Below are 27,360 nucleotides of genomic sequence, written 5' to 3' on the forward strand. Positions count from 1 at the left end.
GTCCATAGAGGTCTAGGGATTTCCAGATTTGAACTTTATTCTCATAACAAGGTCCAATCCAAAAAGTGACAACCAGTTACTTCCATGAAATGAGATCTAAGAAACTAAAGGTTAAGATAGTGACTTTATACCTCAAGATGGTCGCCAATACAGAGTAGATGTCGGATCTACTTCTTCTCTCTTTGCTCCTTCTTGTTCAAGCTCCAAAATCCTTCATAACCACACCAAAATCATTCTGAAAAGCTCTCTCTCTCACTCAAGAAGGTGCAAGGATCGAACTAGGGTTTCTTTGGGCTGTAGGAACGATGGAAAAGACCGTAAATGAGCCATTAGTTCTTTAAATAGGGTATAAATCCCTGAACATTAGGGTTTCTCTTTACAGTGTCTACTCATCGAGTTGGGGCCTTCTAACTCGTTGAGTAGATCCAAAGTCCCGCGTCCTCATAAATGATCTCTACTCGACGAGTTGGAGCTCCCCTACTCGTCGAGTCCTAGCACAAAACCCTAAAATTTAGAAAACTAAATGATACCTGGAACAGGTGTTACAAGTTTAAAGATGATCCAGTTGTCTAGTGGTGTATAGATGACGACCACAGACTATTCCAGAAAGTCCAGTGGAACAGTGGCAAGCTCGCAACCTATAGGTGTTTTCTAACTAAGTGTTCACCAGGTGTACTCCATCCCCCCATGGTTGCCGTATTGACATATATTGCTAAGGAATCCAGTAAGCATTATTGTCTATCTCTAAGATAATCTCTCGGATAGGTCCCTTGAATTAGATGATTTAGGGACAGAGATGCTCATCAAGCTCCCAATCCTGACCCACTCAATTTCTTGTATTACAGGTAGTGGCATAAGAGCACATGTGTGATGATCAGTTAAACAATTTATGGATTATAGGCTAGTAGAATAATAGATGTTTGTAAGGCCTATGTTATTTCTGTTTATGCTTATATATTGTATTGACGATGACATCCCAACGTTTTTAATATAATTAAAATACATTTATTCAGAAATGATTTGATATTATCTTTATCATATTTTTGGGAACAAATTCTGCAATATTATTCTTCAAAAGGATACCCTGATTTTTAAATAAAGCATAAACAAGTCGGCATGCTACTGTGAGCTTATCATTTTAGTGGTTAGAAGGTGTCATGATGTATCGTGAACCAGTGGCTGTATGTTCATATGGGCATGACCTGGTAGTCATTTGATTGAGCCTCTTAGGTCTCAAGATCGTTAGTCTTATTGACATGAGTGGGTGTTAGTACATTGTTCAGAGTCGGGAGACTCCATGACCAGTTGGGTTGGATCTTAAGGATTGTAGAAGTTTGTCTTGGTGGATGTATTAGTGGTGTACCAGAAGTCGCTTGATGAATGTTTGCAATTGTGGACCATGTTTTCTAGAAGGTGGTTTTTGTAGGGGTTGGATTGCCAATGTTGGGTATCAGTTCTGAAATCTCGAGTCATGAAGTACGTCGCAAATGTCTCGGGTTGTTGGGATTAAAACCGAGATGACGAATGCGGAATATCAAGAACAATCAAGAATCAATCACCATCATATGCAAGTAATCTGATAAATGTTTTTGTGTATATTGATTATGACATGAATGTACAGAGAAAAACCCTAATCTTGGAAAAGCTTTTCTCAAAATCTAACCTAATGATTATTTATCGGGAACAATAAATATATACCATAAATATAAAATCAATGCCTTAATATAAAACCAATGCCTTAGAAGAGCTCGATGAAGAACTTCTACTGTAAAGGCACCGTAGGGAATCATAAAATGATTAACCCTAAATAACCAAATATGCCAAATCAGTTTCAATATCTCAAATAGTCAACAATCTCCCCCTAGATGTTGAAACTGATGAAGATCACGATTTCCAATCTTCTTGGCATTTCTCCCCCTTTAATTGTGAGACTCATCAGCACATGGGGTCTTCAAAGCGAGAGAAATAAAAATAATCTTCCAAATACGAACTCCCCCTTGAATAATCATCACTCCCCCTTGAATTTTCAACAAATACCATGGAGAGAATCCTGAAAGTTAAGAAGAATCACCAACAATCTTCAAAACCCGTCAGATTGGATGAAAGAAATCCCTTTAGAATATACCCAATTTTCAAAAATTAAAACCGGAAAAATAACAAAAAATAATTTTGTATTTTTCGAATTTTAAATTTTGACAAAAGAATAGAAAAAGAAGCAATAATTTAGAAGGGTTTAAAAAGAATAAGACCAAAGAAAAGGATAAGAAGTGAAAATTTATTGGAAAGAAGGGGTAAAAATGGTAAAAATCCAAAAATTTTGAAAAGAATTTTGGATATGGGGTAAAATCTGGGAAGTTTTGAAAGTCAGGGGGCAAAAATTGAAAATATAACCCTTTTTCTTCATTGTAACCTTGATCCAAGAGGGTCGAAACGGTAAGGTTTGCTAACATTCGGGGACCGGAATTGAAACATACATCTTCATCTTCGTTTAATCTGAAGAACGCGTTATGTTGACTTACAAAAGTCAAAATCAGATTTTCAAATGCAGCTTCTAATAACGAAACAAATTCCGTCGGTTAAATTATCAATTCCAAATTAGCTTTTAATTTCGATTACCATTGATGATTTCTGAAGATCCACTTTCAGATTTTGACATCCGATTCCGATCAGACAGTGCGAACGATGATGCAGGTAATGAACGTTTATTGCGTTTATGAGTCCTTAATTGCGAAAGCATCCGTTACATTCGTTCCGATTTTCAAGTAAGACACGAATGGGATTATAAGATACGAATTCCTTGATTTTGAATTAGACAGTGAGATACAAAACCGAAACCGATTTTGGATGCGAACCTATAAATGCGAATGTGTGTTAACTGCGAAACCTTTAAGTGCGAATGTGTGTAGATGAACAGTAACCTGCGAATGCTTGCGAACGTTCGCAGGTATTCAGAGACGAACATCCAATTCCAATTTGTGATACATATGCGAATCCGATTTTGACTTTCGCATGTTGACTCTGGCATCATTACTATCGCATACGAATCCAAAAGGTTATATTTGCGAATCAGTCCGACTGTAGCAGTTTCGCATCTTGTGACATTTGCAACTTGGACTTTCGCATCTTATGTTGTTCGACAATGCGGTTTCAAGGAACGAACAAAGGAATGAAGGCCAAATGCGCAAAAACATCCCTCATACTTTAATATAATGACTGATTTTCACCCATAAATGCGAAACTAACCAATTCTTGTCAATAATTCCGAATCTAACCCCAATATTTCCATTAATGCGAATCTGACCCTCCTGATTGTAGAGAACTGACAGCTTGCACCCCTTTTGCTGAAATGTGTCAGATGGAAGCCTTCTTTTTGCAGAAAATGTCACTTTTCACCACTTTTTCAACTTTTGTCATTTCCAACAATTAAAAATCAATGGAAATTGATTCCTTCAACTAAATTTCATCCTTTTTGACTAATTTTTCACCAGATTTCACCAAATTTCGTCCTTTTTTTTATAAAGGACAAAGCTTTTCAAGACACTTTTGGTACCCATTTAAGATTCAAGAATGAAGTTGGTTTCTTGCACACCCATTTATTTGATGAACATCTATCATCTTCTGAAAATAATACCCACTTTAGTTGGAAAAAAAAGTTTCCATAAATTTCATTAAACCAGCCAAATTCTCTTTTCTTTTCCTTCTAACTTCTAACATTTTTATCTGAAGAAAAATGAGAATTGAAGTTTCTTTGAACATGCTTGACTTCAACTTTCTTAACTTTTTCACAAGCATTAGGTACTTGTACCTTGGGCATCCAAACTTTCTTTATTTTACTCTTGTTCTTCCTTTTCTTATTTTTAGGCTTCAGAAACAAATTTCGGATCTGAACACTCTCTTCATCTTTCTTAATATGAACATTAGAAACCTTTGATACACAAAATTTTGGAGTTTGATAAATCTGAATTTCTTGAAGCATTAGCTTTCTGTAAGGAACCATTCCTTCAAAAACATCTTCAGAACATAAAAATCATCTGTTGTTGTTCCAATAGAACAAAACTCCTTCACTTTCACGATTTCTGAATTTTTGCATTTAGATTCATCTTCACAATTACTAGATTCGGATTGTGAAGCTTCTGAAAAACTTGAGACACTTGACTCCCCCTCAACAAGAACATCTGGAGTCACTTTTTCTTTAGAAACTTGAAGAACATCATGAAATTTATTAATAACACCAAGAACACCTTCTTTTTCTTTTCTTTCTTTCTCTAAGTTTTGTTGTATTTGATTCAAAAGTAAGTATTCTTTGATAATGATAAATTGTTTTAACAAATCTTTATCTTCCTCTACACGATTACTTTTAAATCCACCACTAGAAATCTGTGTGAAATCACCAATCTTCTCATCAACATAGAGATTATACATCTCAATGGCATTCTTCAACATAGATTGTTCAGGAACATCCCAAAACTAATATCCTTCTTTATGACGAAACTTTGGATATGTAACTTTTAGTCCTAGTCTTTTAATGTCTTTTAACACCTTATAATCCGCCATTTAATCTTCAACAAGAAAGAAAACTTGAAGAGAGAGAAAGTAGATCTGATAAGAAATCTAGAGAGAGAAAACGGATCTGAGATGGTTTCTAGAGAGAGAAAACACATTTGAGACGAATTTTAGAGAGATAAAGTAGATCTGAACACAAAAATTCGAATAAACACAAAAATTTTCTTCTAATTCTCTTCCAGAACACGATTCAAGAACAAATCAGATGAAATAATGAGTAGAAGATAACAGATCTGAACAAGAGTTTGCAACAAAACGAGGTATTAGACTTTTTCTTTTTAGAAAACTTACAAAACTTGAAGAACAAGGTGATATTCATGATAAAATATCATCATAAACAAGATCGATTCTTGCAATAATTGTTGAGATCTACAAGAACCTGCTCTGATACTACTTGTTAGGATTAAAACCGAGATGACGAATGCAGAATATCAAGAACAATCAAGAATCAATCACCATCATATGCAAGTAATTTGATAAAGGTTTTGTGTATATTGATTATGACATGAACGTACAGAGAAAAACCCTAATCTTGAAAAAGCTTTTCTCAAAATCTAACCTAATGATTATTTATAGGGAACAATAAATATATACCATAAATATAAAATTAATGCCTTAATATAAAACCAATGCCTTAGAAGAGCTCGATGAATAACTTCTACTATAAAGGCACTGTAGGGAATCATAAAATGATTAACCCTGAAAAGGCTTCCCTAAATAACCAAATAACCAAATATGCCAAATCAGTTTTAATATCTCAAATACTCGACATGGGTGTTTCGTCAGGTGGTGATATACTTGAACTGATAAGGGATTTGGACACAATGTGAGAATTCTTGGATTAATTATCATTATACTCGATGGAGTAGCGGGTCGGTGATAACATTTTGGGAAGTAAAGAGTGTATACAAGGTTTTTTGGGCGCGCTTTCCAGAATTTGGAATTTTGGGAGATTCACGATCTGGATATTTTGAGTATTCTTTTTGTTGGATGATCATCAACCCTAGGGTATGGTTTCTGAAGTTTAGACTGATGGGTTCTCGTCTAGGGGAGTATATTATCGGATTTGGTTTGTAATTGTAGTGCTGAGAGTTCCTGGTTGGATACGTTTTCCTTGGAAGCGGGGTCATGCAGTTAGGGAGAGAAGGACAACTTGTGGTTGAGCATTTTCAAGTTATTGGGTTGTTGGTTGATGGTTGTAGATTCCCGAGTATTCTATCAAGTTTCTTTATAATATGCCTTGGTGTCAAGATGGTTAGAGAGAGCTTACGGAAAATTTTGACGTTGCTTTGGAGACATTAACCAAGACAGATTTTGAGGATGAAGTCCATTTTAAATGGGGGAGAATTATAACATCCTGTTTCGAGAAGTTCTTATTTTAGAACTGTGGACAATAAACGGATCAAATGGAGGCCTTGGGCTTCAATGGAATGGAGTTTATACTTTATTGGAGGTGTATGATGTTTGATAAGTGATTTAAACCTTGGATTGTTTGTTGGAAGCTGATGGGTAAAATGGGAAAGGTTATGTTTTGGGCTTCAAGCATAAATTAAGGATTTTAGTTCGAGATGTTTTTAGTCATAAGTATCAAGATAGAATTGTAGAGCTCGTCGATACATTTATATGGATATAAGGATCATCAAAAACGGAATTGAAACAAATAAGTTTTAGTTGTTTGAAGTTAAGCTGGAAAAGGGAGTCTGGTAGTACGCTGAGCATACACTAGGTAGTACGTTGGGCGTAAAAGGCTGAAGGGGATGTGTTTTTAGGGTGTTCCGCTAAGCATAACTTATGGTACGCTAAGCGTACCATCATAGTGTTAAAACCCTAATTTCGTGGTTTTGAACCCTATTTACGGACTTGAACCCCTTGGGGTCCTTCCTAACATCAGTCACCACCCTCTTGAGCCTCCAACTCGAAGCCCTAGCCCCTAGAGCAAGTATTGAGCCTTTTATGTGTTTTTGATGCATTTTGAAAGAAAGAGAAGTCCAAGCTTGTTGATTTTTGAAGCTCAAGCTTGTGGATCCAGAGCCTACATTGCTTTTCTCAACTCCATAAGATATACAGTTAGAAACTTGATGAATGTTTCCTTAGTTCTTGCTAAGTTCTTAAGTTTTATGAATTTTGGTCCCATAATCTTGGTATTCATAAGTATGGCTTACTCTAATCCAAATGAGTTGTTCTTTCAGACGTTTTTGGGTGCTTTGAGTCATAAAAATGTGATCTTGGCCCCTTTCTTCCCTCCATGAAAGAGTTATGATGCTTTGATTTGTGTATTAAGTTAGGGTTTTGGTGTTTGGACTCCTTCTAGCCATGGAAAGCCATAAAGTTGGAAACATTATGAATTAGATTGATATTTGGGACTAGATCTGAACTTTGGAAGTAATGTCTTAATGGAATAAGCACTTAATGAAGAAAAGTTGAATCAGGTCGAGTACGCTGGGCGTACCTGGTGGTACACTGAGCATACTGGGCAAAGGCCCCATAATTTGACCAAGGATCTACTACACTAAGCGTAGTTACTGAGTACGTTGGATGTACTGTTGACCCTTTGACTTTTTGACTTCAACCTTTGACCAGGAATTTGACCAAGTTTGACCTAAGGGCATTTTGTGTAATTTGAATAGTAGTTTGAGATTTGGGCCCATGTTAATTGTATAGGTGACCGGTATAGATAGCTTTTGGAACACTGATTTGTGCAACTATTTTTCAAACCGTGAGGTGAGTTTTCCTCACTATACTCATAGGTCGAAGGAACCAATGCTGGCCCATTAGGTTATGTATCTTGGTTAGGATGTTGCTATGCCGTAGTGATCTGTTAGATCTACATGATTATCTGTTAGTTTGTAATGCCAAGTTTCGAATCGTTTTCCTAATTCAGGACTGTGGCCCTGAAGATGTGTTATCATAAGGCTTAGGGCTTTTGGAAAAGAGAGATCTAGACCCATTTAGGTATGGATAATGTAATTGATGTGATCCGGGAGTTTGGGTTGTGCCTTGGAGCCAAGGGGTATATCGGTAAAGTGTTAGTTCGAGCTCTTTATGGATTTTGGATTTTCGTTTGGAAGGTTTTGAGGTGTGCATAAATTTCTATATGTGTAGAGCTTCTCGCCACCTTTCCGTGGATATAAAGAACGTCAAAAACGGAGTTGAAACGAAGAAGTTATGGCCGTTTGAAGTTGGAGTAGTTCAGGTGAGTGGTCGTTGACTTGTTGACCAAGCTCATTTAAGGCTCACGACGTGAATATGAAGTGCTCACGATATGAGGAGCGTCTGATGCACCAAAACCCTAATTTTCGTGTATTTAAAGTTATGAGATGATTAGGGTTGCTTCTCCTCAGCCTCTTTCACTCCCAAGTCACTGAAAAACCATAGATTCGACCCTCTTGAGCCCTTGAGCCATTGTTGGTAGTATTGGTGTTTTGATTTCCTTGAAGAAAAACAAGAAGTTCTGGTGGTGATTCCTTTCGGCGAGATAAGATCCTCCTTTTGGCACTTCTGAGCTCATAAGTCTCTATAAGTCTCAAAGATCCCACCTTTCTCATCTAATCTTGCTAGATCTAGGTTATGGTTACCTTCTTTGCATGGGATCTTGAATTATCATGCACGAGGTCCATAAAGTTAGCAACTTTATGAGCCATTAAGTCATTTGCTGTGTTAGAACCCTTGGATCTGGATTTAGGTGCAAGTTTTGGACTCCAAGTTTGAGTCTTGGCCCTCTTTCCTTCATTTTAATCTAAGTTGTTGTTTAAGTCATGTATTGGACATATGTGACTAGAAAGCTTCAATTTTTATGATCCTTGGGGTCAAGGAAGACACTCTAGACTGTCCCATGTTAAGGCTTAATGGATTAGGAGCTTAATGCTCATTTTTGGTTAGATCCGGACTCACGACGTGATGAATGAAGCCTCACGACGTGAGAGCGTGTTCGAGGATGTTTCTGGGTCAAAGTCACGATCTCACGACGTGAGCATAAGGTGCTCACGACGTGAGCATCACCTGTGAAAGTTTTAGGCTCTTTAATTGTGAGCTAGCTTGGTATTGGACTTATCCTTTGGTTTGGGCTCATAATGGACTAAGGATTTTAGAGTAATGAACTTCTGGTTGGGTTTGCCCTAATGGGCCTTAGATGATGAATTGGGCCTTAGTGAGCCCAATGTAGTTAGACCTTGATTGGGCCCAATGGGCTTGGGCCTTTGGGCCATCGTAAAATCATTGGTTCAGAAATGTAAATGGGCTTTAGGGAAAGGGCCAAGTAACGGTTTGGGCCCAATTTGGAAAATTGGGCCATTGATGGGTTTTTATGGATTTTATAGTTTTGGGCCTTGGTTGTGAATCTTGTTGGGCTAGGGGTGAAACAGTCATTTCTCCCCAAGTAAGGGTTATGGAACATGGTTTGGAACCTAATTGCTAATTAGGTGACATTTTGGTATTGATAGCTCGGGGAGTTGGCAGGCTGCAGGCAAGGATTTCTTACAGTGAGCTTCAGCATTTGAGGTGAGTTTCCTCCTATAGGAATGGGTCGAAGGCACCAATGTCGGCCCATATTTATGTTTATATGTTTTCGGATTACGATGCGATGCCGGGCGGTGCCCGAGGAATGTTGGTATGCTTGATGTCTTCATGATTCTTGCATGTGTCTGTATGTGTATGTTTTCAGATTATGGTCCGATGTCGGGCGATGCCCGAGGAATGTCTGCATGCTTTCTGAATTACGGTCTGATGCTGTGCGGGGCCCAAGGAATGTTTATATGTATGATTCCGGACTACGGTTCGATGTCGGGTGGTAGCCGATAACTATGTGCATGTTTAGTTATACTTGTTGTCTTTATGATACTTGTATGTGCCTGGTAGGGAGGTGAGTGTGGGTGGGGTCCTGTATCTCATCACAAAATGAGTGTGGATGGGGTTCCATATCTCATCATTAGTAGAGTAGGGGCGGGTCCCATGATACGCGAGACCTTAGGACTGGAACATATAGTACTGTGTATGATTCTTTATGTGCTAGCATGATTATATGATATTGTTTGTATGTGTACAACGGGCGAGGCCCAGTGACATGCGGGTCATGGGAGAATCCGAGCGGGGCTCGATGCTTGGCGGGGCCTGATGCCGGACACTGTCCGATGCTGGGCGGGGCCCGATGAAGGGGCAGGGGCCCAGTATATGTGATTATGTGTATGGTATGTGGTAGTATGCGAAGACTCACTAAGCTTCGTGCTTACGATTTTCAGTTTTGGTTTTAGGTACTTCCAGATGCAAAGAGAAGGGCCCTGGATGACTGCATTGCACGCACGATGATGTTTAGCCTGGGATGTTACTTTGATGTTTTGATTTGGAAACTCTAATAATAATGTTTTTAAATACTTTGACTCATGTTTTGATGTAATGGTTTGATAACTATGGTTTTATTAATAATGAAAAATGAAAACTTTGGACCGTATTTTTGGGATGTTTCAAGTTGGTATCAGAGCCTTGGTTTGAGAGATTCGGGCACACTCTCGGGTGTGTCTGAACTCAAACTGAGGACTTCGTATGGAAGTTTTCAAAAGAAAATCATTTTTATAAAAATGATTTTTTTAAAAGAGAAAAAGGGTGTGGTGCATGCTGTTGAGTCCATTTGTGTTGCGTCATGGGCCTTACGTTTTGCATCCGGATTGGGCCTGTCCTTCCGTGATTATCTAGATTAGCTAGTAGGGTTATACTATATATATGCATGCATGTATGCATTATATAAGATTGATTATCACGTTCATAACTTCGGTAACCCTAAACACCTCTACATTAGCAGTTCTTAATCGAGCTCTTCTGAGGTGTTAAAGTTTTAATCATTCGACACATTCAAAGTCATTCTTGTATTCGTTTTTACATTCTTAATTGTTTGCTTGCTCAGAATCTAACGATCCTAATAGAACTTTGTTCTAACAATTGGTATCAGAGCAGGAGACTGTGTGATCGATACACATTCCTTCTGTATTCAGAATTCCTTAGGGTTTCCGCTTTTATCGTATAAATAGAAGCCGTCTTCTTCATATCAACGGTAACTCTGTTTCTGATAAAACCCTAATCTCAAGTTTACAGGTTTGATTCTAGCAGCTCACCATGTCTCACGAAGATTCGCAAACAAATCCCATCAACATCTCAAACAACATTGGATCTACAACCAGGATACCTATTCTCTACACTCAAGACTACGAAGTATGGGCTCATCACTTCGAAGACTACGTGGTTGGATCTAAAGATAATGGCTATCTCATCTGGGAAGCTATCACACTTGGGCCGTTTGTTCACTCAGGAACGAACACTACTGTCAAGTCCCAAAAGGAATATAACAAGCTGGTGGCGGATGTAGACAAGATGCCACAGGACGAGAAAGACAAATTGCTATGTAATGTGAAGGCCATGAGGATGATCAGATTCACCTTGCAATCTGACACCTTTCAGTTGGTTGGTTTATGCACGACGGCCAAAGAAATCTGGGATAGGTTGAAAGAACTCTATTCGACCGATGAAGATCTAGTACACTCCATTCAAACCTTGCTGCTGTCAGAATTTGGAGTTTTCGAACAGAAACCTGAGGAGAAGCTCATACAGACTTTTGATCGGTTCAATCATATCCTAAGTAAGATGATCAAGCATGGAATAGAGAGAAAGTTGATCGAGCAGAAAGTAACTTTCATGAACGGGCTAAGACCGGAATGGATGGCTGTGGTTTCTACTGTGAAAGCGCATGAACAGTTTAAGTCTTACTCGCTAGCGAAACTTGTGGGAATACTTAAGTCCCATGAAAGTGTAGTAACCAAAGAAGCAAAAGTAGTTTCTAGTGTGGGATCGCTAGCACTTGTCTCAAAAGCGAAAAGCATTGCAGAAGAAGAAGAAGAGTCTGATATATCTGAGTGTGACCTTACAAGCGAGGAGTATGCATTGATGGTCACCAATCCTAAGAAGTTTGAACGAAGAAAATTTCCTGTCAATAAGAACCGAAACTGGCAGGGAAGTTACAGCTCTGAGAAAGTGAAGGATGAAGCGAAAGTCCCTTCTCAAAAGGATGGAGACAAGAAGGAAAGCAAGCTTACAGGAGACTCTGGGTTCGACTGCAACTACTGTCACGGCAAGAACCATTTTGCCAAAGACTGCATGCTAAGGAAAATGGCTGAGAAAAGAGATGGTGAAGATGATGAGGCGTACTACATGCGCAAATTGGAAGAGATCAAGAAAAAGAAGACGACTAACAGCTCTATGAATGCCTTGATCGTGCAGGAGGATGCATGTGAAGATGAGTTCGGTGGCGTCGAAGTTTGGTCAACCGATTCTGAAGATGAAGAGGTAAGAAAGCCCACTCATGGAAGGGCGTATGTGGCAAAGGAAGTAGGTTCGGCTGGTAGATGTTTAATTGTAACAGCCGGTTCATCAACCGAAAGTGCAAATGAGGAACCGAACTTGACTGAGAACAAGTGTTTTGCAGCCAAGCCTGTTAGTGAGAAGATCAACGACTGCGATCGGCTGATCAAAAAGGTACAATCCATCCTTGAATCACTTAAAATTCCAATAACAGATTATGAAGAAGAATTAAATGAATTAAAATTTAAATTTTCTAACTTAAGTGGTAGTCTCATGCAAACTCGCTTAGCGAATTCTAACCTAACTGACCAACTCAGCAGGGTTTCTTCAAAAAGTGAGGAGAGAAGGATGTGGATTGAGCTGAAGGAGGCGGAGTTAATTAGGGCTAGAGATGAATGTATTTATTTACAAAGAGATAATTTAAAGTTTTTAAAACAAAGGAATGTTTTTTGTTTAATAGCTAAGCGTCTATACTTTAATATTTCTCAATTGCATTTAAGTTGTGAGATAGGAAAGAAGATTCATAAGATGATTTTACCCTTCCTTGAATTTAAGGAGGATGAGATCATAGCAGAATGTGAATCAGAAGTATCATCAAAAGAAACATCTATTCATTACAAAATTGGACTGGACAAAATAGAATCCTTCATTGACTCTAAGGAACATAAAAGTATGCTCAAAGATCTTTTAGATGAAAATGATAGGTTAAAATTAAAGTCCGAAACCATTGAATCATTTGACTCGTCTAATGTAAAATTGCTTTCTGAAAATAAAATAAACTTAGAAAATACATCTGTATTTGATGAGGAGTGTGAGATGAGCAAAATCTCAGTGGAAGATGTGATTGATTGCTCAGAGTTTATGAAAAGTGAAACCGAGAATGAGAAACCACTCATATCTGAAAATTCGGTTGAGTTCGCTCGCTTATCAAAAGACAAGACAAAGAAACTCAAGGAAAAAGCAATGGTCTACCAAAAGGTTCAAACGGTGCCGAATCAAGTGTATGCAGTTACAGGAATCACTACTAAACAAACAGCAAAATTGCAAATCCTGGTCGACAAAGACAATGCTGAAGGATGCGACGATTACTTCTGGTCTGCCCCTATCGACAATGCAGACGAAACTGTAGGCTTATCTGAGCAGACTTCATGGAGGGTTAAAGGAAGATATGTTGCTGAACCCATCAACAAACCCTCGAGCTTTGACAAACCAAGCACAAGTGGAACCAAAGAAATCCCTGAAGAACCAATGGTAGAACCGAAAGTTCCAACCAAGACTATGACAGAACCACATGTTCCAACAAAGACACCCGAAAGTCAAAAGGGGAAGCCAAAGTCTAGCTTCAATATCCACAAATCACAGAAGGAGTTAGCTGAACAGAAACACTTAAGAAATCAGAGATATGCCAAGAATCTGAATGAACGAAAAAGGCACTGGAATTCTCAATATTCCAACTATGAGCCTCCCAAGAAAGAATCAACGGACAAAGGAAAGGAAAAACTAAAGGAAAATTTCAGTCCAAATTCCTACTATTCCAAAACCCAGAACCGAAATTCTAGTTTCGGTTCCAACACCGTCACTAAGAATCCAAAGTCAAGTTACGGTCCCAACACCAGTTTCGGTCCTAAGACCAGTTTCAGTCCCAACACCAGTTTCGGTCCTAAGACCAGGTTCGGTCCTAAGGTTGGTTTCGGTCCTTCTAATTCTCAAAGCAAAACAAATTTTGTGAAGGACATCAAAGGAAAGGGTAATCTAACATCAGATTCTGAGTTTTATAGGAAAAAGTCAGCTAACCCTAGGATTCATAAGAAAAATTCTAAACCATCAAACAACACACCAACTATTGCACCAAAAATTAAACAAGATAAAACTAAAATCAAGGTGTATACCATTAAAAGAAAAGATCAAACCACTCTAGTAAAACGAACATATATGGTTGATATTTCTTTTGTAATTCCTTTTTCTGTGAAAGACTCACCAGGACCCAAGAAACTTTGGGTTCCTAAATCTGCTTGAATTTGCAGGTAATAAATGACGAGCAGTTCGATGATGAATGGTATATAGACAGTGGCTGCTCGCGTCACATGACAGGAAGGAAGGAAGAGCTAAGGGAGTTTCGGTCCCTAAAAGATGGTGGGTGTGTAAAGTATGGTAATAATTCTTATGGAACAATTAAGGGATATGGAATGATAACCAATGGAGATTTCTCAATTCGCAAAGTGGCATATGTGGAAGGACTGCAACACAACCTCATTAGTGTGTCACAACTAGTTGTGGGCACAGGTTTGAAAGTGTCCTTTGATGATGAGGGTTCTGAAATAATTGAAAAGCAATCGAAAAAGGTTCTGCTAAAGTCTGAACGTAAGGGAGAGATGTATCCTTTGAATCTCAATCCAATACGAGGAAAACCAGCAATATGTCTGCTATCAAAGGCAAACACCGATGAAAGCTGGTTGTGGCATCGACGATTATCACACCTGAACTTCAAAGACATTAATAAGTTGGTGCTTGGTGATCACGTTCGAGGCCTCCCTCTTCTCAAGTTTGATAAGAAGCATCTGTGTGCAGCATGTGAGATGGGCAAACAAAGCAGGAAGAGCCACCCTACACGAATCAATACGAAGATTGTTGAGGCTCTTGAACTTCTACATATTGACTTATGTGGACCTTCTGCTATTGAGAGCATCAGTGGTAGTAAGTACATTCTAGTTATTGTAGATGATTTTTCACGTTTCACCTGGGTTTTCTTTCTTAAACAGAAGTCAGATGAAACTCCCAAGTTGAATACATTCATCAAGCAAGTGGAGGTGCAGCTGAGAAAGACAGTGAGGAATATCAGAAGTGACAACGGTCTGGAATTCAAGAATAACGAGTTTGAGGACTTTCTGGCTGACAAGGGGATAACTCACAATTTTTTGGCCCCTTATACACCTCAACAGAATGGGATAGTTGAAAGACGAAACCGTTCTTTGTGTGAGGCTGCCAAAACCATGCTTAGTTTTGCCTCTCTTCCTCTATACTTCTGGGCTGATGCAGTTGCAGCCGCGTGCTACACTCAGAACCGATCATTGCTTAACAAGAGATTTTCAATTACTCCATATGAGATCATAAACAACCGAAAGCCCAACGTCAAATTTTTCCATGTGTTCGGTTCAAGGTGCTTCATATTCAATTCAAAGGAGAACCGAAACAAGTTTGACGTCAAAGCCGATGAGGGCATCTTTCTGGGTTATTCGCTATCATCAAAAGCATACAGAGTGTTGAATAAACGCTCTAAACGAATTGAAGAAACCTATTATGTCACCTTTGACGATAATTACATGAAGAAAGTTCAAAGAAGTGAATGTGACTTAGGTGAAATATTTCCAGAATCTGGACAAGTCTCGGTTTCCATATCCAACTTGTTTGAAGAGTACATTCGGCTGTTTGATAAACCAGAGAAAGCGACACACTCAGAGGCGAAAGCAGCAGACAACCAAATTGATAATCTCAAAAAGATCATAGATGAAGCTGCCAAAAATATGGGAACCGAACCTCCTAAAGCTGCAGCTGCTCAACCCTCAACTGACTCTCCAAGCAATGGCTCACAATTCAAGGGGGAGAGTTCAACAGCACCAAAACAACCGGAGTATCTTTCGAGGGGGAGAATCCAAACCCTTCCCTGATTCATAAAGATCCAACCGAAGGGGATAATTCAGCTCCAACAAAACCCAATAGTAGTCCAATTGAGGGGGAGAATCCAACTCCCACAGAGGATGCAAACTCTGATGCTGCCACCGGTTACACTTCGCCAGTCGAGGGGGAGAAAGAGAAAGCAACTGACGAAGGTGAGGATGATCAATCAGAATTTGAAGAAGAAGTTAATGCTGAATTGGATCCAACATACGATCCAAACTATCCTCCGTTAGTAAAATGGACCAAGGACCATCCCAAATCACAGATTATTCGTGAATCTTCTGAGAAAGTTCTTACTCGTTCTCAACTGAAAGCGAAACAAACAACATTATTCTCTAAAGTTGAATTTTGTATGTTTAACTCGTTTATCTCCAAGATAGAACCGAAAACAGTTAATGCTGCTCTTGATCATTCTGATTGGGTGCAAGCAATGCAGGATGAGCTCCATGAGTTTGAACGCAACCGGGTTTGGAGGTTGATTCCTACACCAAAAGATGCTTCTGTGGTCGGCTTGAAATGGGTATTTAGAAATAAATTGGACAAAGAAGGAAACGTCATTCGCAACAAGGCTCGGTTGGTTGTGAAAGGATATTTCCAAGAGGAAGGAATAGACTATGAGGAAACCTTCGCTCCGGTAGCTAGGTTGGAATCAGTTAGAATTTTCTTGGCATATGCTGCTCACAAAAATTTCGAAGTTTTTCAAATGGATGTCAAATGTGATTTCTTGAATGGAGAACTAGAAGAGACAGTATATGTTGAGCAACCTCCCGGATTCGTAAACGAGAAATTACCTGATCATTGCTATGTGCTGGATAAGCGGTTTATGGGTTAAAGCAAGCACCAAGAGCCTGGTATGAAACTCTAACTCGCTTTCTGAAAATGTCGAAATTTAAGCAAGGTTCGGTTGACCCAGCCTTCTTTCGAAAGAAGGAAGGCGAACATCTTATGATAGTTCAGATTTATGTCGATGACATCATCTTCAGCTCCACGAATCCTAGCTTAACAGCTGAATTCAGGAAGTTGATGGAGACTAAATTTGAAATGAGCGCAATGGGTCCGATTAATTTTTTCCTTGGTTTGAATATTAGACAGGGACCAGAAGGTATTTTTATCAACCAGGAGGCGTATACAAAGACCCTACTAACAAAATTTGGCATGACATGAGACTCAAAAGTGAAGGTTCCTATGGCATTTGGCACCAAGTTAACACCATCTCTGGAAAAACCTGCTGTTGACATAACACTTTATCGACAAATGATAGGGTCCCTCATGTATCTAACAGCTAGTAGACCGGACATTATGTTTTCTGTTTGTTATTGTGCCAGGTTTCAAGCTAATCCAAGAGAACCTCACATGGTGGCATTGAAAAATATCTTAAGTTACCTGAAGCGAACCTCATCTCTCGGTCTCTGGTATCCTGCAAGATCTGGATTTTTCATTCAAGCCTTTTCTGATGCTGATCTAGGACGATGTGGACTGGACAGAAAGAGCACTACCAGTGGATGCCAATTTCTTGACGGAAAACTTGTTAGCTGGCAGTCCAAGAAGCAAACCTGCGTGTCACTATCCACAGCCGAAGCTGAGTATATAGCTGCAACATCTTGCACTTCTCAAGTAATTTGGATTCAAAGCCAGCTGAGAGACTATGGGCTGAGTATGAAGAAGATTCCTCTCTACTGTGACTCAGAAAGTGCAATAAGGATTTGTCACAATCTGGTACAACACTCAAAAACTAAGCACATTGCACTTAGATATCACTTCATCAAGGATCACGTAGAAGATGGGAATGTGGAAGTGCATTTTGTTCGATCCTCTGATCAACTGGCCGACATATTTACCAAAGCCTTACCTGAAGCAAGTTTCAATAATATTCTTCAAGGCTTGGGAATGATGGAAGCAGAGTCGGTACCGAATCCTTAAATCTCTATCAAATTTTAGACAAGCGAAATGGAGCGACCGCTCGGTCTATTTCGGCTCTGGAATTTTAAGGAACCGAAATGAACCGACCGCTCGGTCTATTTCGGCTCTATAATTTTCGAGAACTGAAATGAACCGACCACTCGGTCTATTTCGGCTCTGGAATTTTAAGGAACCGAAATGAACCGACCGCTCGGTCTATTTCGCTTCACTCATTTAAGATAAGGTTTCGGTTGTAAAATATGTACATTCCTTTCTCTCGTCTTTAATATGGTTTATGCTTATTTATTTTATCTTTCTGTTTTTATTCTTTTTCAGAAAATTTCAAAAATCCAAAAATATTTTCTTTTTCTGTTTTTATTCTTTTTCAGAAAATTTCAAAAATCCAAAAATATTTTCTATTTCTGTTTTTATTATTTTCAGAAAAACTCAAATATTCAAAAATATTTTTCGTTTTGTTTGTGTGGTGTGTTTGTTGGTTTTTACTTTAATTAGGTCACAAGAGTACCAGTACAACTGAATTTGGAGCTAAGGCAGGTACAATTATTTCCATAAGAGAACTAGTTACGGGTCCCTAGAAGCATGCTGCTGCATGTTGACCAAAGCCTCTACGACTTTGAGCAGGCCTTAATGATTCGATTTATACCTATCGTTTCTTCCCAATTAGGATGTTAACATCAACTCGGTCTAGAGCTACCTTACTCTTCTCATATGAGTTAAGAGTTTTTCTGCCTGTCACGTCTTTATAGCAGAAGGTACTTTCGGTTCATTAGCCACCTTCCTTAAATTCTCCATCTACTTTCGGTTCACCATTGTAACCCTTGAGACTCTCGGTCCTTACCACTGAGGTTTATGGTTGCACAAAATCTGTGTTAGTGATCTTAGATACGTATACCACGTGCTGAGTGAAACCCAAAATCCAACACCTATAATGAATTGATGGTGAATTATTATATTCAAGAACTTACTGGTTACTCAATGAAATCTCTTTTATTTTTTTGCGTGGTGTTTTATGAAATTGTCTACAACCAAGGCTTTTCTTCCAAAAAAGATCCAGTTTATTTTTGTTTTTGAGATTTCTATTACTTTATATGTCACTCCAACTTATATCCCACCTACTTGTTCAACAGACAACATTGGTCTCACAAGTACTTCTTCCAATGTTCGGTCTTCTATTAAGACTCGATATTCGGTTGAAGATAAGCTACCCTAAGCCTGATATTTAAAAGAAGCCTTTCAATGTTTATTAACAAACACTTGATCGTATTTTTCGGGAAACCACACAAGCACTTCAAGTCTCTCTTGACTCTGAAGGAAGCGATTCTTGCCCGGAATCACCTGCTTTCTGTCTTATAATGAGACATCACTCACATCCCATACACATTTGCTTTATTTCTTTATCTTTTGTCACCCTTTTGCACGAAAATTTTATTTTCTAACATTCTGGTTGATTCGATCTTTGTTTATCTATTGAAGTCAAAAGAGGGGTTACTAAGAATTTCAAACGACGATTGAGGATAAGATTTGGCCGCGTGAATTTGAACGGTTTCTATACCCATGCGTGCTGACGTATACCTAGGAGTAACCACACTGTCACATCGTGCTTTTTCAGGCGACGTTTCAGTGATCGCGTCATTATCATCATGATTTTTTCTCTCTCCTGGCAATGGTATATAAAGGGTTTCTCGTTTTATTTGTCTTTTACCAGCAACAAATTCTCTCAAAATTACAAGGCAAGAATCAACTGTTCATCTTCCTTCTTCGATCAACAATGGCGACTTGTTCCTCAGTTCACGATCAAACTGTGTCGTCTACATTGCTTTCAATCAAGCCAAATCAAAATATGATCATCGAACTTAACCCGTTTTTGTATGATTCATATATGCTGCACGTCGTTGAATGTTTGAAGTACTCACCGCTAGTTTTAGCCCTAACGCAGGTTGAAGCTGTCCCGATGTCGCTCTTATTGCAAGTTTATTATACTGCGACATATGACAAAAACAAAGAACGCATCTACTTTCAAATACACAATAAAAAGGCTTCTATTTCCATGGGAAGATTTTGTTCGTTAATGCATCTTGCCGTAGATTCCTCTGTCATCTCGCCGGATTTTATCACGACGACTCAATTATTCTCGATGCTCTACGAGATGGGGTATACGGATGTGCTGACCACCATTACAAAAGTTAAGAAGTCCTGTTTAACATCTCACTGGAATGGTTTGCTTACTCTCCTTATTAAGGGTTTGGCAGAAAGAAGTGGTGGATCAGATGGCACCAACAAGGGTTTCCTGACCCTTCTTTATGGTCTTTACAACGGTATTAATCTTGATTATGGGACGATTATCTGGTCTCAGGTGGTGTAGAGCCTCAATACTTCTATGAGGCATTCTGAAGTATCGTGTGGAAGATTTTGGACTCTCATTATGAGAAGGGCGATCAATTCATTGGAAATTCCGGTTATGAAAGATGCTCTGCTTGCGTCTATTGCTACCTTTCACACGAAGAAGATCATTATTTCGGATCCACTCAAGTTCCCTCACAATGGTTTAATTCCTGAGTCGATGTATCGGTGTGTCACAGCCGAGAGTCACGTTATGGCTGACTATCACAAACTTACTCCTACTGGACCGAGAGTTCTTTCTCCAGAACAGCAGGCTGCCCTGGATGTTGTGGATATGCCTAACAACCGAGGGAAAAGGATTTCCAAGAAAGCGCCGACAGAGGAGGGAAAGTCTAAGTCTTCTAAGTCAACAAAGCGAAAGTCTGATGCTGGGGATTCTTCCAAGCCCAAAAAGATCAAAAAGATGGCAAAAAGATCAAAGAGTCCTACTCCTCCAAGCTCAGACAATGATGAGGAAAATGAAGAAGAGGAAATTCGTCAAGACTCCCCGAGAGGTAACACTCCTCCTAGATCTCCTACTCCAATCGAATCTCCTAATCACAAGGTTCCAACTCCACCTCAATCACCAAAACAGACAGTACCTGTCTCAGTTCCTATTATTCCTCCACCTATCACTTCTCAAGAAACAACTTCTTTACCACCACCACCAATTACTTCTATTCCTCTTTCTACAACTCCTTTATCACCTCCCATAATTTCACAATCGACCACTACTACTATTCCTGACCCAACAGTGGGAGTCAACGTATCTGATACGGGGGCAACTACTGCAACTGCAACTCCAGTCATCACTAAACCTCTTTCACCTACCAACTCAACCGATTCTGGTGCCACTCTCGGTGGAGAGAATGATGAGTATGACTCTACCTACTTCAGTCCATATCGGCTTCCAACTGATGAAGATAATGATGTCCTTATCAACCGCCAACACTTGCAGGGAATTCATGAAAAGCTGGATCGATTGCTTGAAGACAGCAAGGCTTATAGTGGTGTGGTTCTCAAAGCTTTCCTGGAGACTGCCATAGAACAATACACATCGTCAATTGAAAAATCTACTAAAGCCATTGATGAGTCTACTTCTTCCTGTAAAAAGGCAACCAATGATGTTACTGAGATTGTTCATACAACTCAGATTTTTCTTGAATCTTTGAAAGGTCATGCTGATACAAGTGCAGCGAAAGTACAAGCCTCTGTGGAATCATTTTCTAAGTCCCTTCAGGAAGAAAGCACCAAGTTTGAAGCTGTGCGTTCATCTATCCAAACCGAGAACACTTCCTTTTTAAGTTCAGTGAATTCTCGTTTTGCCTCTCTTCACGCTGACCTGGCAACCGAAAGTGCTCTGAAGGCAGATCTTGCCAAACAAGCATCTACTATTGAAGTCCAGCAGGTGCAGCTAGCCCAAGCTGAAAAAGAAATTTCTTTATTAAAGACAGAACGGGCTGTATTTCAAAGCTGTGCAGGAGATGTAAAGGACATGTTGACCAATCTCCTTGGTGCTCATGATCCCATTCTAACTCTCACCATCAGAAATCATCTCACAACCAAATTGCTTCCTGTCCTTGCAATGCTCCATGAAATGAAGGGTGTTTCTGAGAGGTTCATACCTCCGAAACAAGGGGGAGAAGGTGCTCGTGTTGTTCAACTGAAAGTGATTGTAAAGACAGAAGGTGCTCAACCGAAAGTCTCAACCGAACTGAAGGATAATGTAGCTTCAGGTTCTGGTTCACAAACTAAGCGAAAGGAGATCAATGATGACAGTGAAAGTGATGTGGAAGAAACAATTGCTGAAGCTCTCCAAAGAAAGAAGAGAGACCGAGAGCTGGATGAAAATTTGAAAATTGCGAAGGAAGGAGAGGAGAGGGAAAGGAGAAACAAGGAAGTAGAAGAAGCATTGAATTGTAAAAAGGCCTTGTTTCCCTTGTGGACGAAAGAGACACTTATCAATCAGGCGATAGAATTTCCAAGTATTTATTGGTTGGAACCTGTTGCTTCATTTGACTGTGATAACTCTAAGGACTCGCAGTTCGACATGCCAATTACAAGAAAAGCATTCACGTTCCATTGCTTTGATTCGACTGCTGAGGTTCCTTTTCCTCATCCTAAGGTTGACTGAGAGCTGATTGACTTCTATTTGAAGTATGGGCAACCGCAGTACTTGACTTGGAGTGCACAGAAGATCATTACAGTCAAGGTACTGAAACCAACACTTGCTGGGAGATTTATCAATGTCAATTTCAAGATCACTCGTGGTACAGCAAACACGGGGTCGACTATCTCTCCAGCAGACCTTCCTAATCTCAATCCCCATGATTGGATTTTGCTATATAACATTCTGCTCACTAATCCGAAGGAATATGAGCCCATTCTAGAACATTTGAAGAGAATGTTAGCCTCCTACATCCATGAAGTTGCTGCTATGGATCAGGAGATAACAAAGGTTATGAACAAGAAGCCAACAGTCAAGCCTACACCAAAGCCAGGGGATGTGAACAAGATGAAGATGGGCCAAATAGATTCAACACATCTCACTGTGATGTTTACCAAAGGCGAAGCTCACAGATTTTTGTTTGCTCTGGTTGATAAGCATTTATTTTCCACAGACTGCTTGGAGCACATCATCAACATAATACATCGGTGCAAGCAGAATTCAGAGGCTGACAAGAAGAATTTTACAGACATGCTTCAGTGGTACATTAAATTTCGCTATCATCTTTTGGCAATCATACCGAAGGTGTTTAAGACTGTGAAGAAGACTTCTGTTGTTCAATACAATTGAGGTTTCGGCTCCAAAGACGCAAAGGGGGAGATTGTTGAGTCCATTTGTGTTGCGTCATGGGCCTTACGTTTTGTATCCGGATTGGGCCTGTCCTTCCGTGATTATCTAGATTAGCTAGTAGGGTTATACTATATATATGCATGCATGTATGCATTATATAAGATTGATTATCACGTTCATAACTTCGGTAACCCTAAACACCTCTACAATAGCAGTTCTTAATCGAGCTCTTCTGAGGTGTTAAAGTTTTAATCATTCGACACATTCAAAGTCATTCTTGTATTCGTTTTTACATTCTTAATTGTTTGCTTGCTCAGAATCTAACGATCCTAATAGAACTTTGTTCTAACACATGCAATCAGCCGAACTCAAATAAGTTCTCCCAAATTACCCATACATGTTTATGTTACGATATGAATTGTGAATATGTGAACTGCATGCTAGATTAGGGCTAGGGATCTAGGAAGGATGCCTTGTATGCCTATCGTATGAGCTTATTTGAACTGCATGCTAGTACTGATTAGTCAGTGATATGATAGCCTGATTAGGATATGCTTGATTATGGTTACTCAATGCTCGAATGCTGCTTGCTTTGTTCTTTTAGGAGTTCTAGCTATCTTTAACTAACTAGTAAACGAATACGCTAAGTTACATATTGTGAGGACTAAATAATTTTAGAAGGTTAGGTTTAGCCTTATTTTGTAGTGCTTGTCTGAGTCCAACCGTTGTAGGGAGAGACCTCTCTTTCGAAGAATTATCTGGTCTTAGTAATACGTAATGGTATTCACGAGCTAGTTAGGGAAAAGTAGCAGCAACTTCTTATGCAGCTGATGGCAGAGAGTGGATCGGAGATTACCCTAGGGCAAGCCTAGGATGAGATTAGCGCAAAGAGTAGTAGTAGTGAAAGGGATAGATTTGGAAGGTAGTATGGGCCCGTACTACTGAAAGCAGAGGATTCGTACTCGAATCATGGAAGGCTGAGATGAACCCAGGGAACTTGTAGTATGTGAGATCCCTCGAGTTATGATGAGTATTATGATGTTTGTTATGGTGTATTTTCAGTATGGTGAGGCTACGCACTAGACTAGTTGGCAGCTCTGGCACCGGTGAGGGATCAGGCTCGGGCTCTAGAGCCGGGTAGCTCAATGATCAGATGAGGGAGTTCATTTCATCTGAGATCACGCGCAATATATTGGACCAGAATCCTGTGATCTCCGGTACGGTCAAGGAGGGCATTCTGGAGATTCTTGATGAGAGGTTGAGTGCTTTCCGCACCGAGATGGCGGCCATGATAGGGGCGCACACGATAACATTCAGGGAGTTCATTGCTTGTGGAGCTCGAGACTATCATGGGGCTAAGGACCCCATTGCTAGCAGTAGGTGGTTGGCTGATGTCGCCAACATTTTTTGTACTAGCCGGTGTCCTGAGGGTGACAAGGTCCGACTCGCATCCTGTCTTCTGAAGGACAGAGCACATGATTGGTCGGAGGAGATTGGGCATGCTATTGGAGATGATGCCGCTATTGATGCGATGACATGGAGTGACTTATCGGCCAGGTTCAGGGCCGAGTTTGCACCAGTGAATGATGTGTAGCAGCTAGCGCGCGAGTTCCAGGATCTCCAGCAGACGACTGAGACGGTGACTGAGATCTCTGCCAAGTTCAGGGAGAGGGACCTTCTTGTTCTGTAGTATATGGAGGATGAGGAGATGAAGAAGGCTCGGTACCACGAGATGCTGAGGAGCGACATCAGACAGTTTGTGAGCAGGTCCAGCTGCAAGACACTGGAGGATATGATCGCTCGAGCTAGGGAGAGGGAGATTGACTTAGAGGCGGAGAGGAAGAGGAAGCCCAATGAGGTTCAGACATCCGCGGGATCAGGAAAGATGCCCAAGGTATCTAATTACAGATTGAGGGGTCATCAGGACCATAGTCGCTGCGACAGGTGCGACAGGACATACAAGGGTGTGTGTGGGAGTGGTAGTGGTGGTGATTATGGCTGCTTCAACTGCAGACGAATCGGTCAATATAACAGGGATTGTGCTGCTACCACCACCCAGGGATCAGACCTGATCTGCTTTCATTGCAGTCAACGAGGATACAAGAAGGTCCAATGTCCGAGTTTGGCTGCAGTGGGATAGGTGATGGCACCTGCCCCAACGAAATTAAGGATCACCGATAGCCGTTAGGGCCGGGCAGAGGCGCTGCGGCGAGGAGCAGGGCTTTCCAGCAGACTACAGAGGAGGCGCGAGCGGCTTCTGATGTTGCAGGTGTGTATCTTTTGCTTTCCTATCAGTTTTTATTTACGAGTTTATTGCTATTGTCTTGCATCGGTATGAGTAAGTGTATCTGGGAGTTATATTTTATGCTTATGTTCGGGTTATATGCCATCTGCATACCATGAAACTTAGGGTAGTGGTTCGAGATCGTTTCCTTATATTGTGGGTTCCCAAGATGCGGTAGATGTAGTAAGTGTGACAGGAACTCGGGAGGTGTTCCGTTAGTCTTCAAGAGTTGTATTGTTTTAGTGTTGGTTAGTTTCGGAACATCAACAATGGTATGCATTTGTTTCCAGTAGATTGATCATTGGATGGTAAGAAGAATTGGGAATCCTTCCAGTCTGGTGTGCTGTAGGATGTTAGTTGAATCAAAGTGAAGGAGAATTGTTCAGGTATCCAGGAACAGAAGTAAGTGCGAAACTAGGATGAGTTCGCATTCCCATCAGGGAGGAAGGCGGCCAAGTGGCTGACTAGTTGAGGAGTGTGTGAGTTGGGAGTTTGGGAAACTTCCCAACGGTGGGTTCGTGTCTTCTTGTTGTTTGATAACTGGCACTAAGAAACCAGGTTGGGGAATCCCCGTTAGGACGCGAGTTCAGTTAGGATGTTAGGTCGTGTGTATGCTCGACGTTGGATGTGTTCGGTTTGGTAATCATCGGTTGAGACAGCATGGAAAGTGTGGTAATACTGCGGGATAGCCGTAGCATTCAGCAGCAGTCAGATAGTGTGGGAAAGTGTTGTTAAACTATGGAATGAGCCGTAGCATTCACACATTCAGCCAGATAAGTTAGGCCAGGGTGGGTCAGTTTGTAGGATCGTGGAAGGGCCACAACATGATTGGAATCAGGAAGGGATAAGTCGATGAGGTTCGAGGTGGGGTTGGGCCTATGCAGCCCTAGATAGGTGGGACCTATGGGCAAGGCCGCTCCATGATATGATTTGGGTGAGACCCGTAGCTGAGGCCCGTGTGCTTATAACAATGCAGCTGGGACCTGCCAGAGACTGTTGGGTCAAGGTATGGGATCGGGGATCCCAGGATTTATAGAGCCAAGAGTGGCGATGTGGATAGGGCAGTTTCAATAGCCAAAGTTTTCTTCGGAAGTCACGGGGAGCGACTAAGAAAGTGATCATTGGCTGAGCAACCGGATGAGAATCCGGTATTCTAGATAGTTGGCAGATAAGTTGGGACCTGGAAGGTCTCGGTTCATCCAGAAAGTGGATAAGAGGCATCATGATATTCAGGCAGAAGTAATAATGTGGGGATTCGAGTGTGTGGAGTAGCTTACTGATCGAAGGTGTTAAGTCACTTACAATTGGATTAAATAATCTCAGAGTAATTAATTTGACCCTATTGCGCAGTTCTTGTCTGGGTCTAACCGTTGCAGGGATGAATCTTCTACTCGAAGGATTATCTAAGCCTTCTATTAAGTATAATTGTCCTGCAGATGGTTATGTGTGGGAAATCTGTCAAGGAGACAGACCAGTATGAGATTCAAACTCTGGGGAGGCAGAAGTGGTTTGCGGAAGCTCAAAGTTCGCTTTCTTCAGGAGTTGGTTTTCAGTTTTCTTGAGAAGATTGTTTTACGCGTAGAATCAAAGGTTGCGTTCCTTAGATCATTTGTTGGGATATGGGTGTTAGTAAGAAGCGATATCGAGGAGGAAATCTAATTTAAGTGGGGGAGAGTTGTAACACCCTGTTCCGAATCGTTTTCCAAATTTGGGACTGTGGCCTGAAGATGGGTTATCATAAGCCTAAGGGCCTTTGGAAAAGAGAGATCTAGACCCATTTAGGTACGGATAATGTAATTGAGGTGATCCGGGAGTTTGGGTTGTGCCTTGGAGCCAAGGGGTATATCGGTAAAGTGGCAATTCGAGCTCTTTATGAATTTTGGATTTTTGTTCGGAAGGTTTTGAGGTGTGGATAAGTTGATATATGTGTAGAGCTTCTCGCCACCTTTCCGTGGATATAAAGAACGTCAAAAACAGAGTTGAAACGAAGAAGTTATGGACGTTTGAAGTTGGAGTAGTTTGGGTGAGTTCTCGTTGACTTGTTGACCAAGCTCATTTAAGGTTTACGATGTGAACATGAAGTGCTCACGACGTGAGAAGCGTCTGATGCACCAAACCCCTAATTTTCGGGTATTTAAAGGTATGAGGTGATTAGGGTTGCTTCTTCTTAGCCTCTTTCACTCCTAAGTCTCTGAAAAACCCAAGATTCGGCCCTCTTGAGCCCTTGAGCCATTGTTGGTGGTATTGGTGTTTTGTTTTCCTTGAAGAAGAAGAAGAAGGTCTTGTGGTGATTCCTTTTGGCGAGATAAGCTCCTCCTTGTGGCACTTCTGAGCTCATAAGCCTCTATAAGTCTCAAAGATCCCACCTTTCTCTTCTAATCTTCCTAGATCTAGGTTATGG

The sequence above is a fragment of the Lactuca virosa genome, chromosome 6 (genome assembly GCF_052849685.1).
Source record: "Lactuca virosa cultivar CGN04683 chromosome 6, Lactuca_virosa_CGN04683_v6, whole genome shotgun sequence".
Classification (NCBI taxonomy): domain Eukaryota; kingdom Viridiplantae; phylum Streptophyta; class Magnoliopsida; order Asterales; family Asteraceae; genus Lactuca; species Lactuca virosa.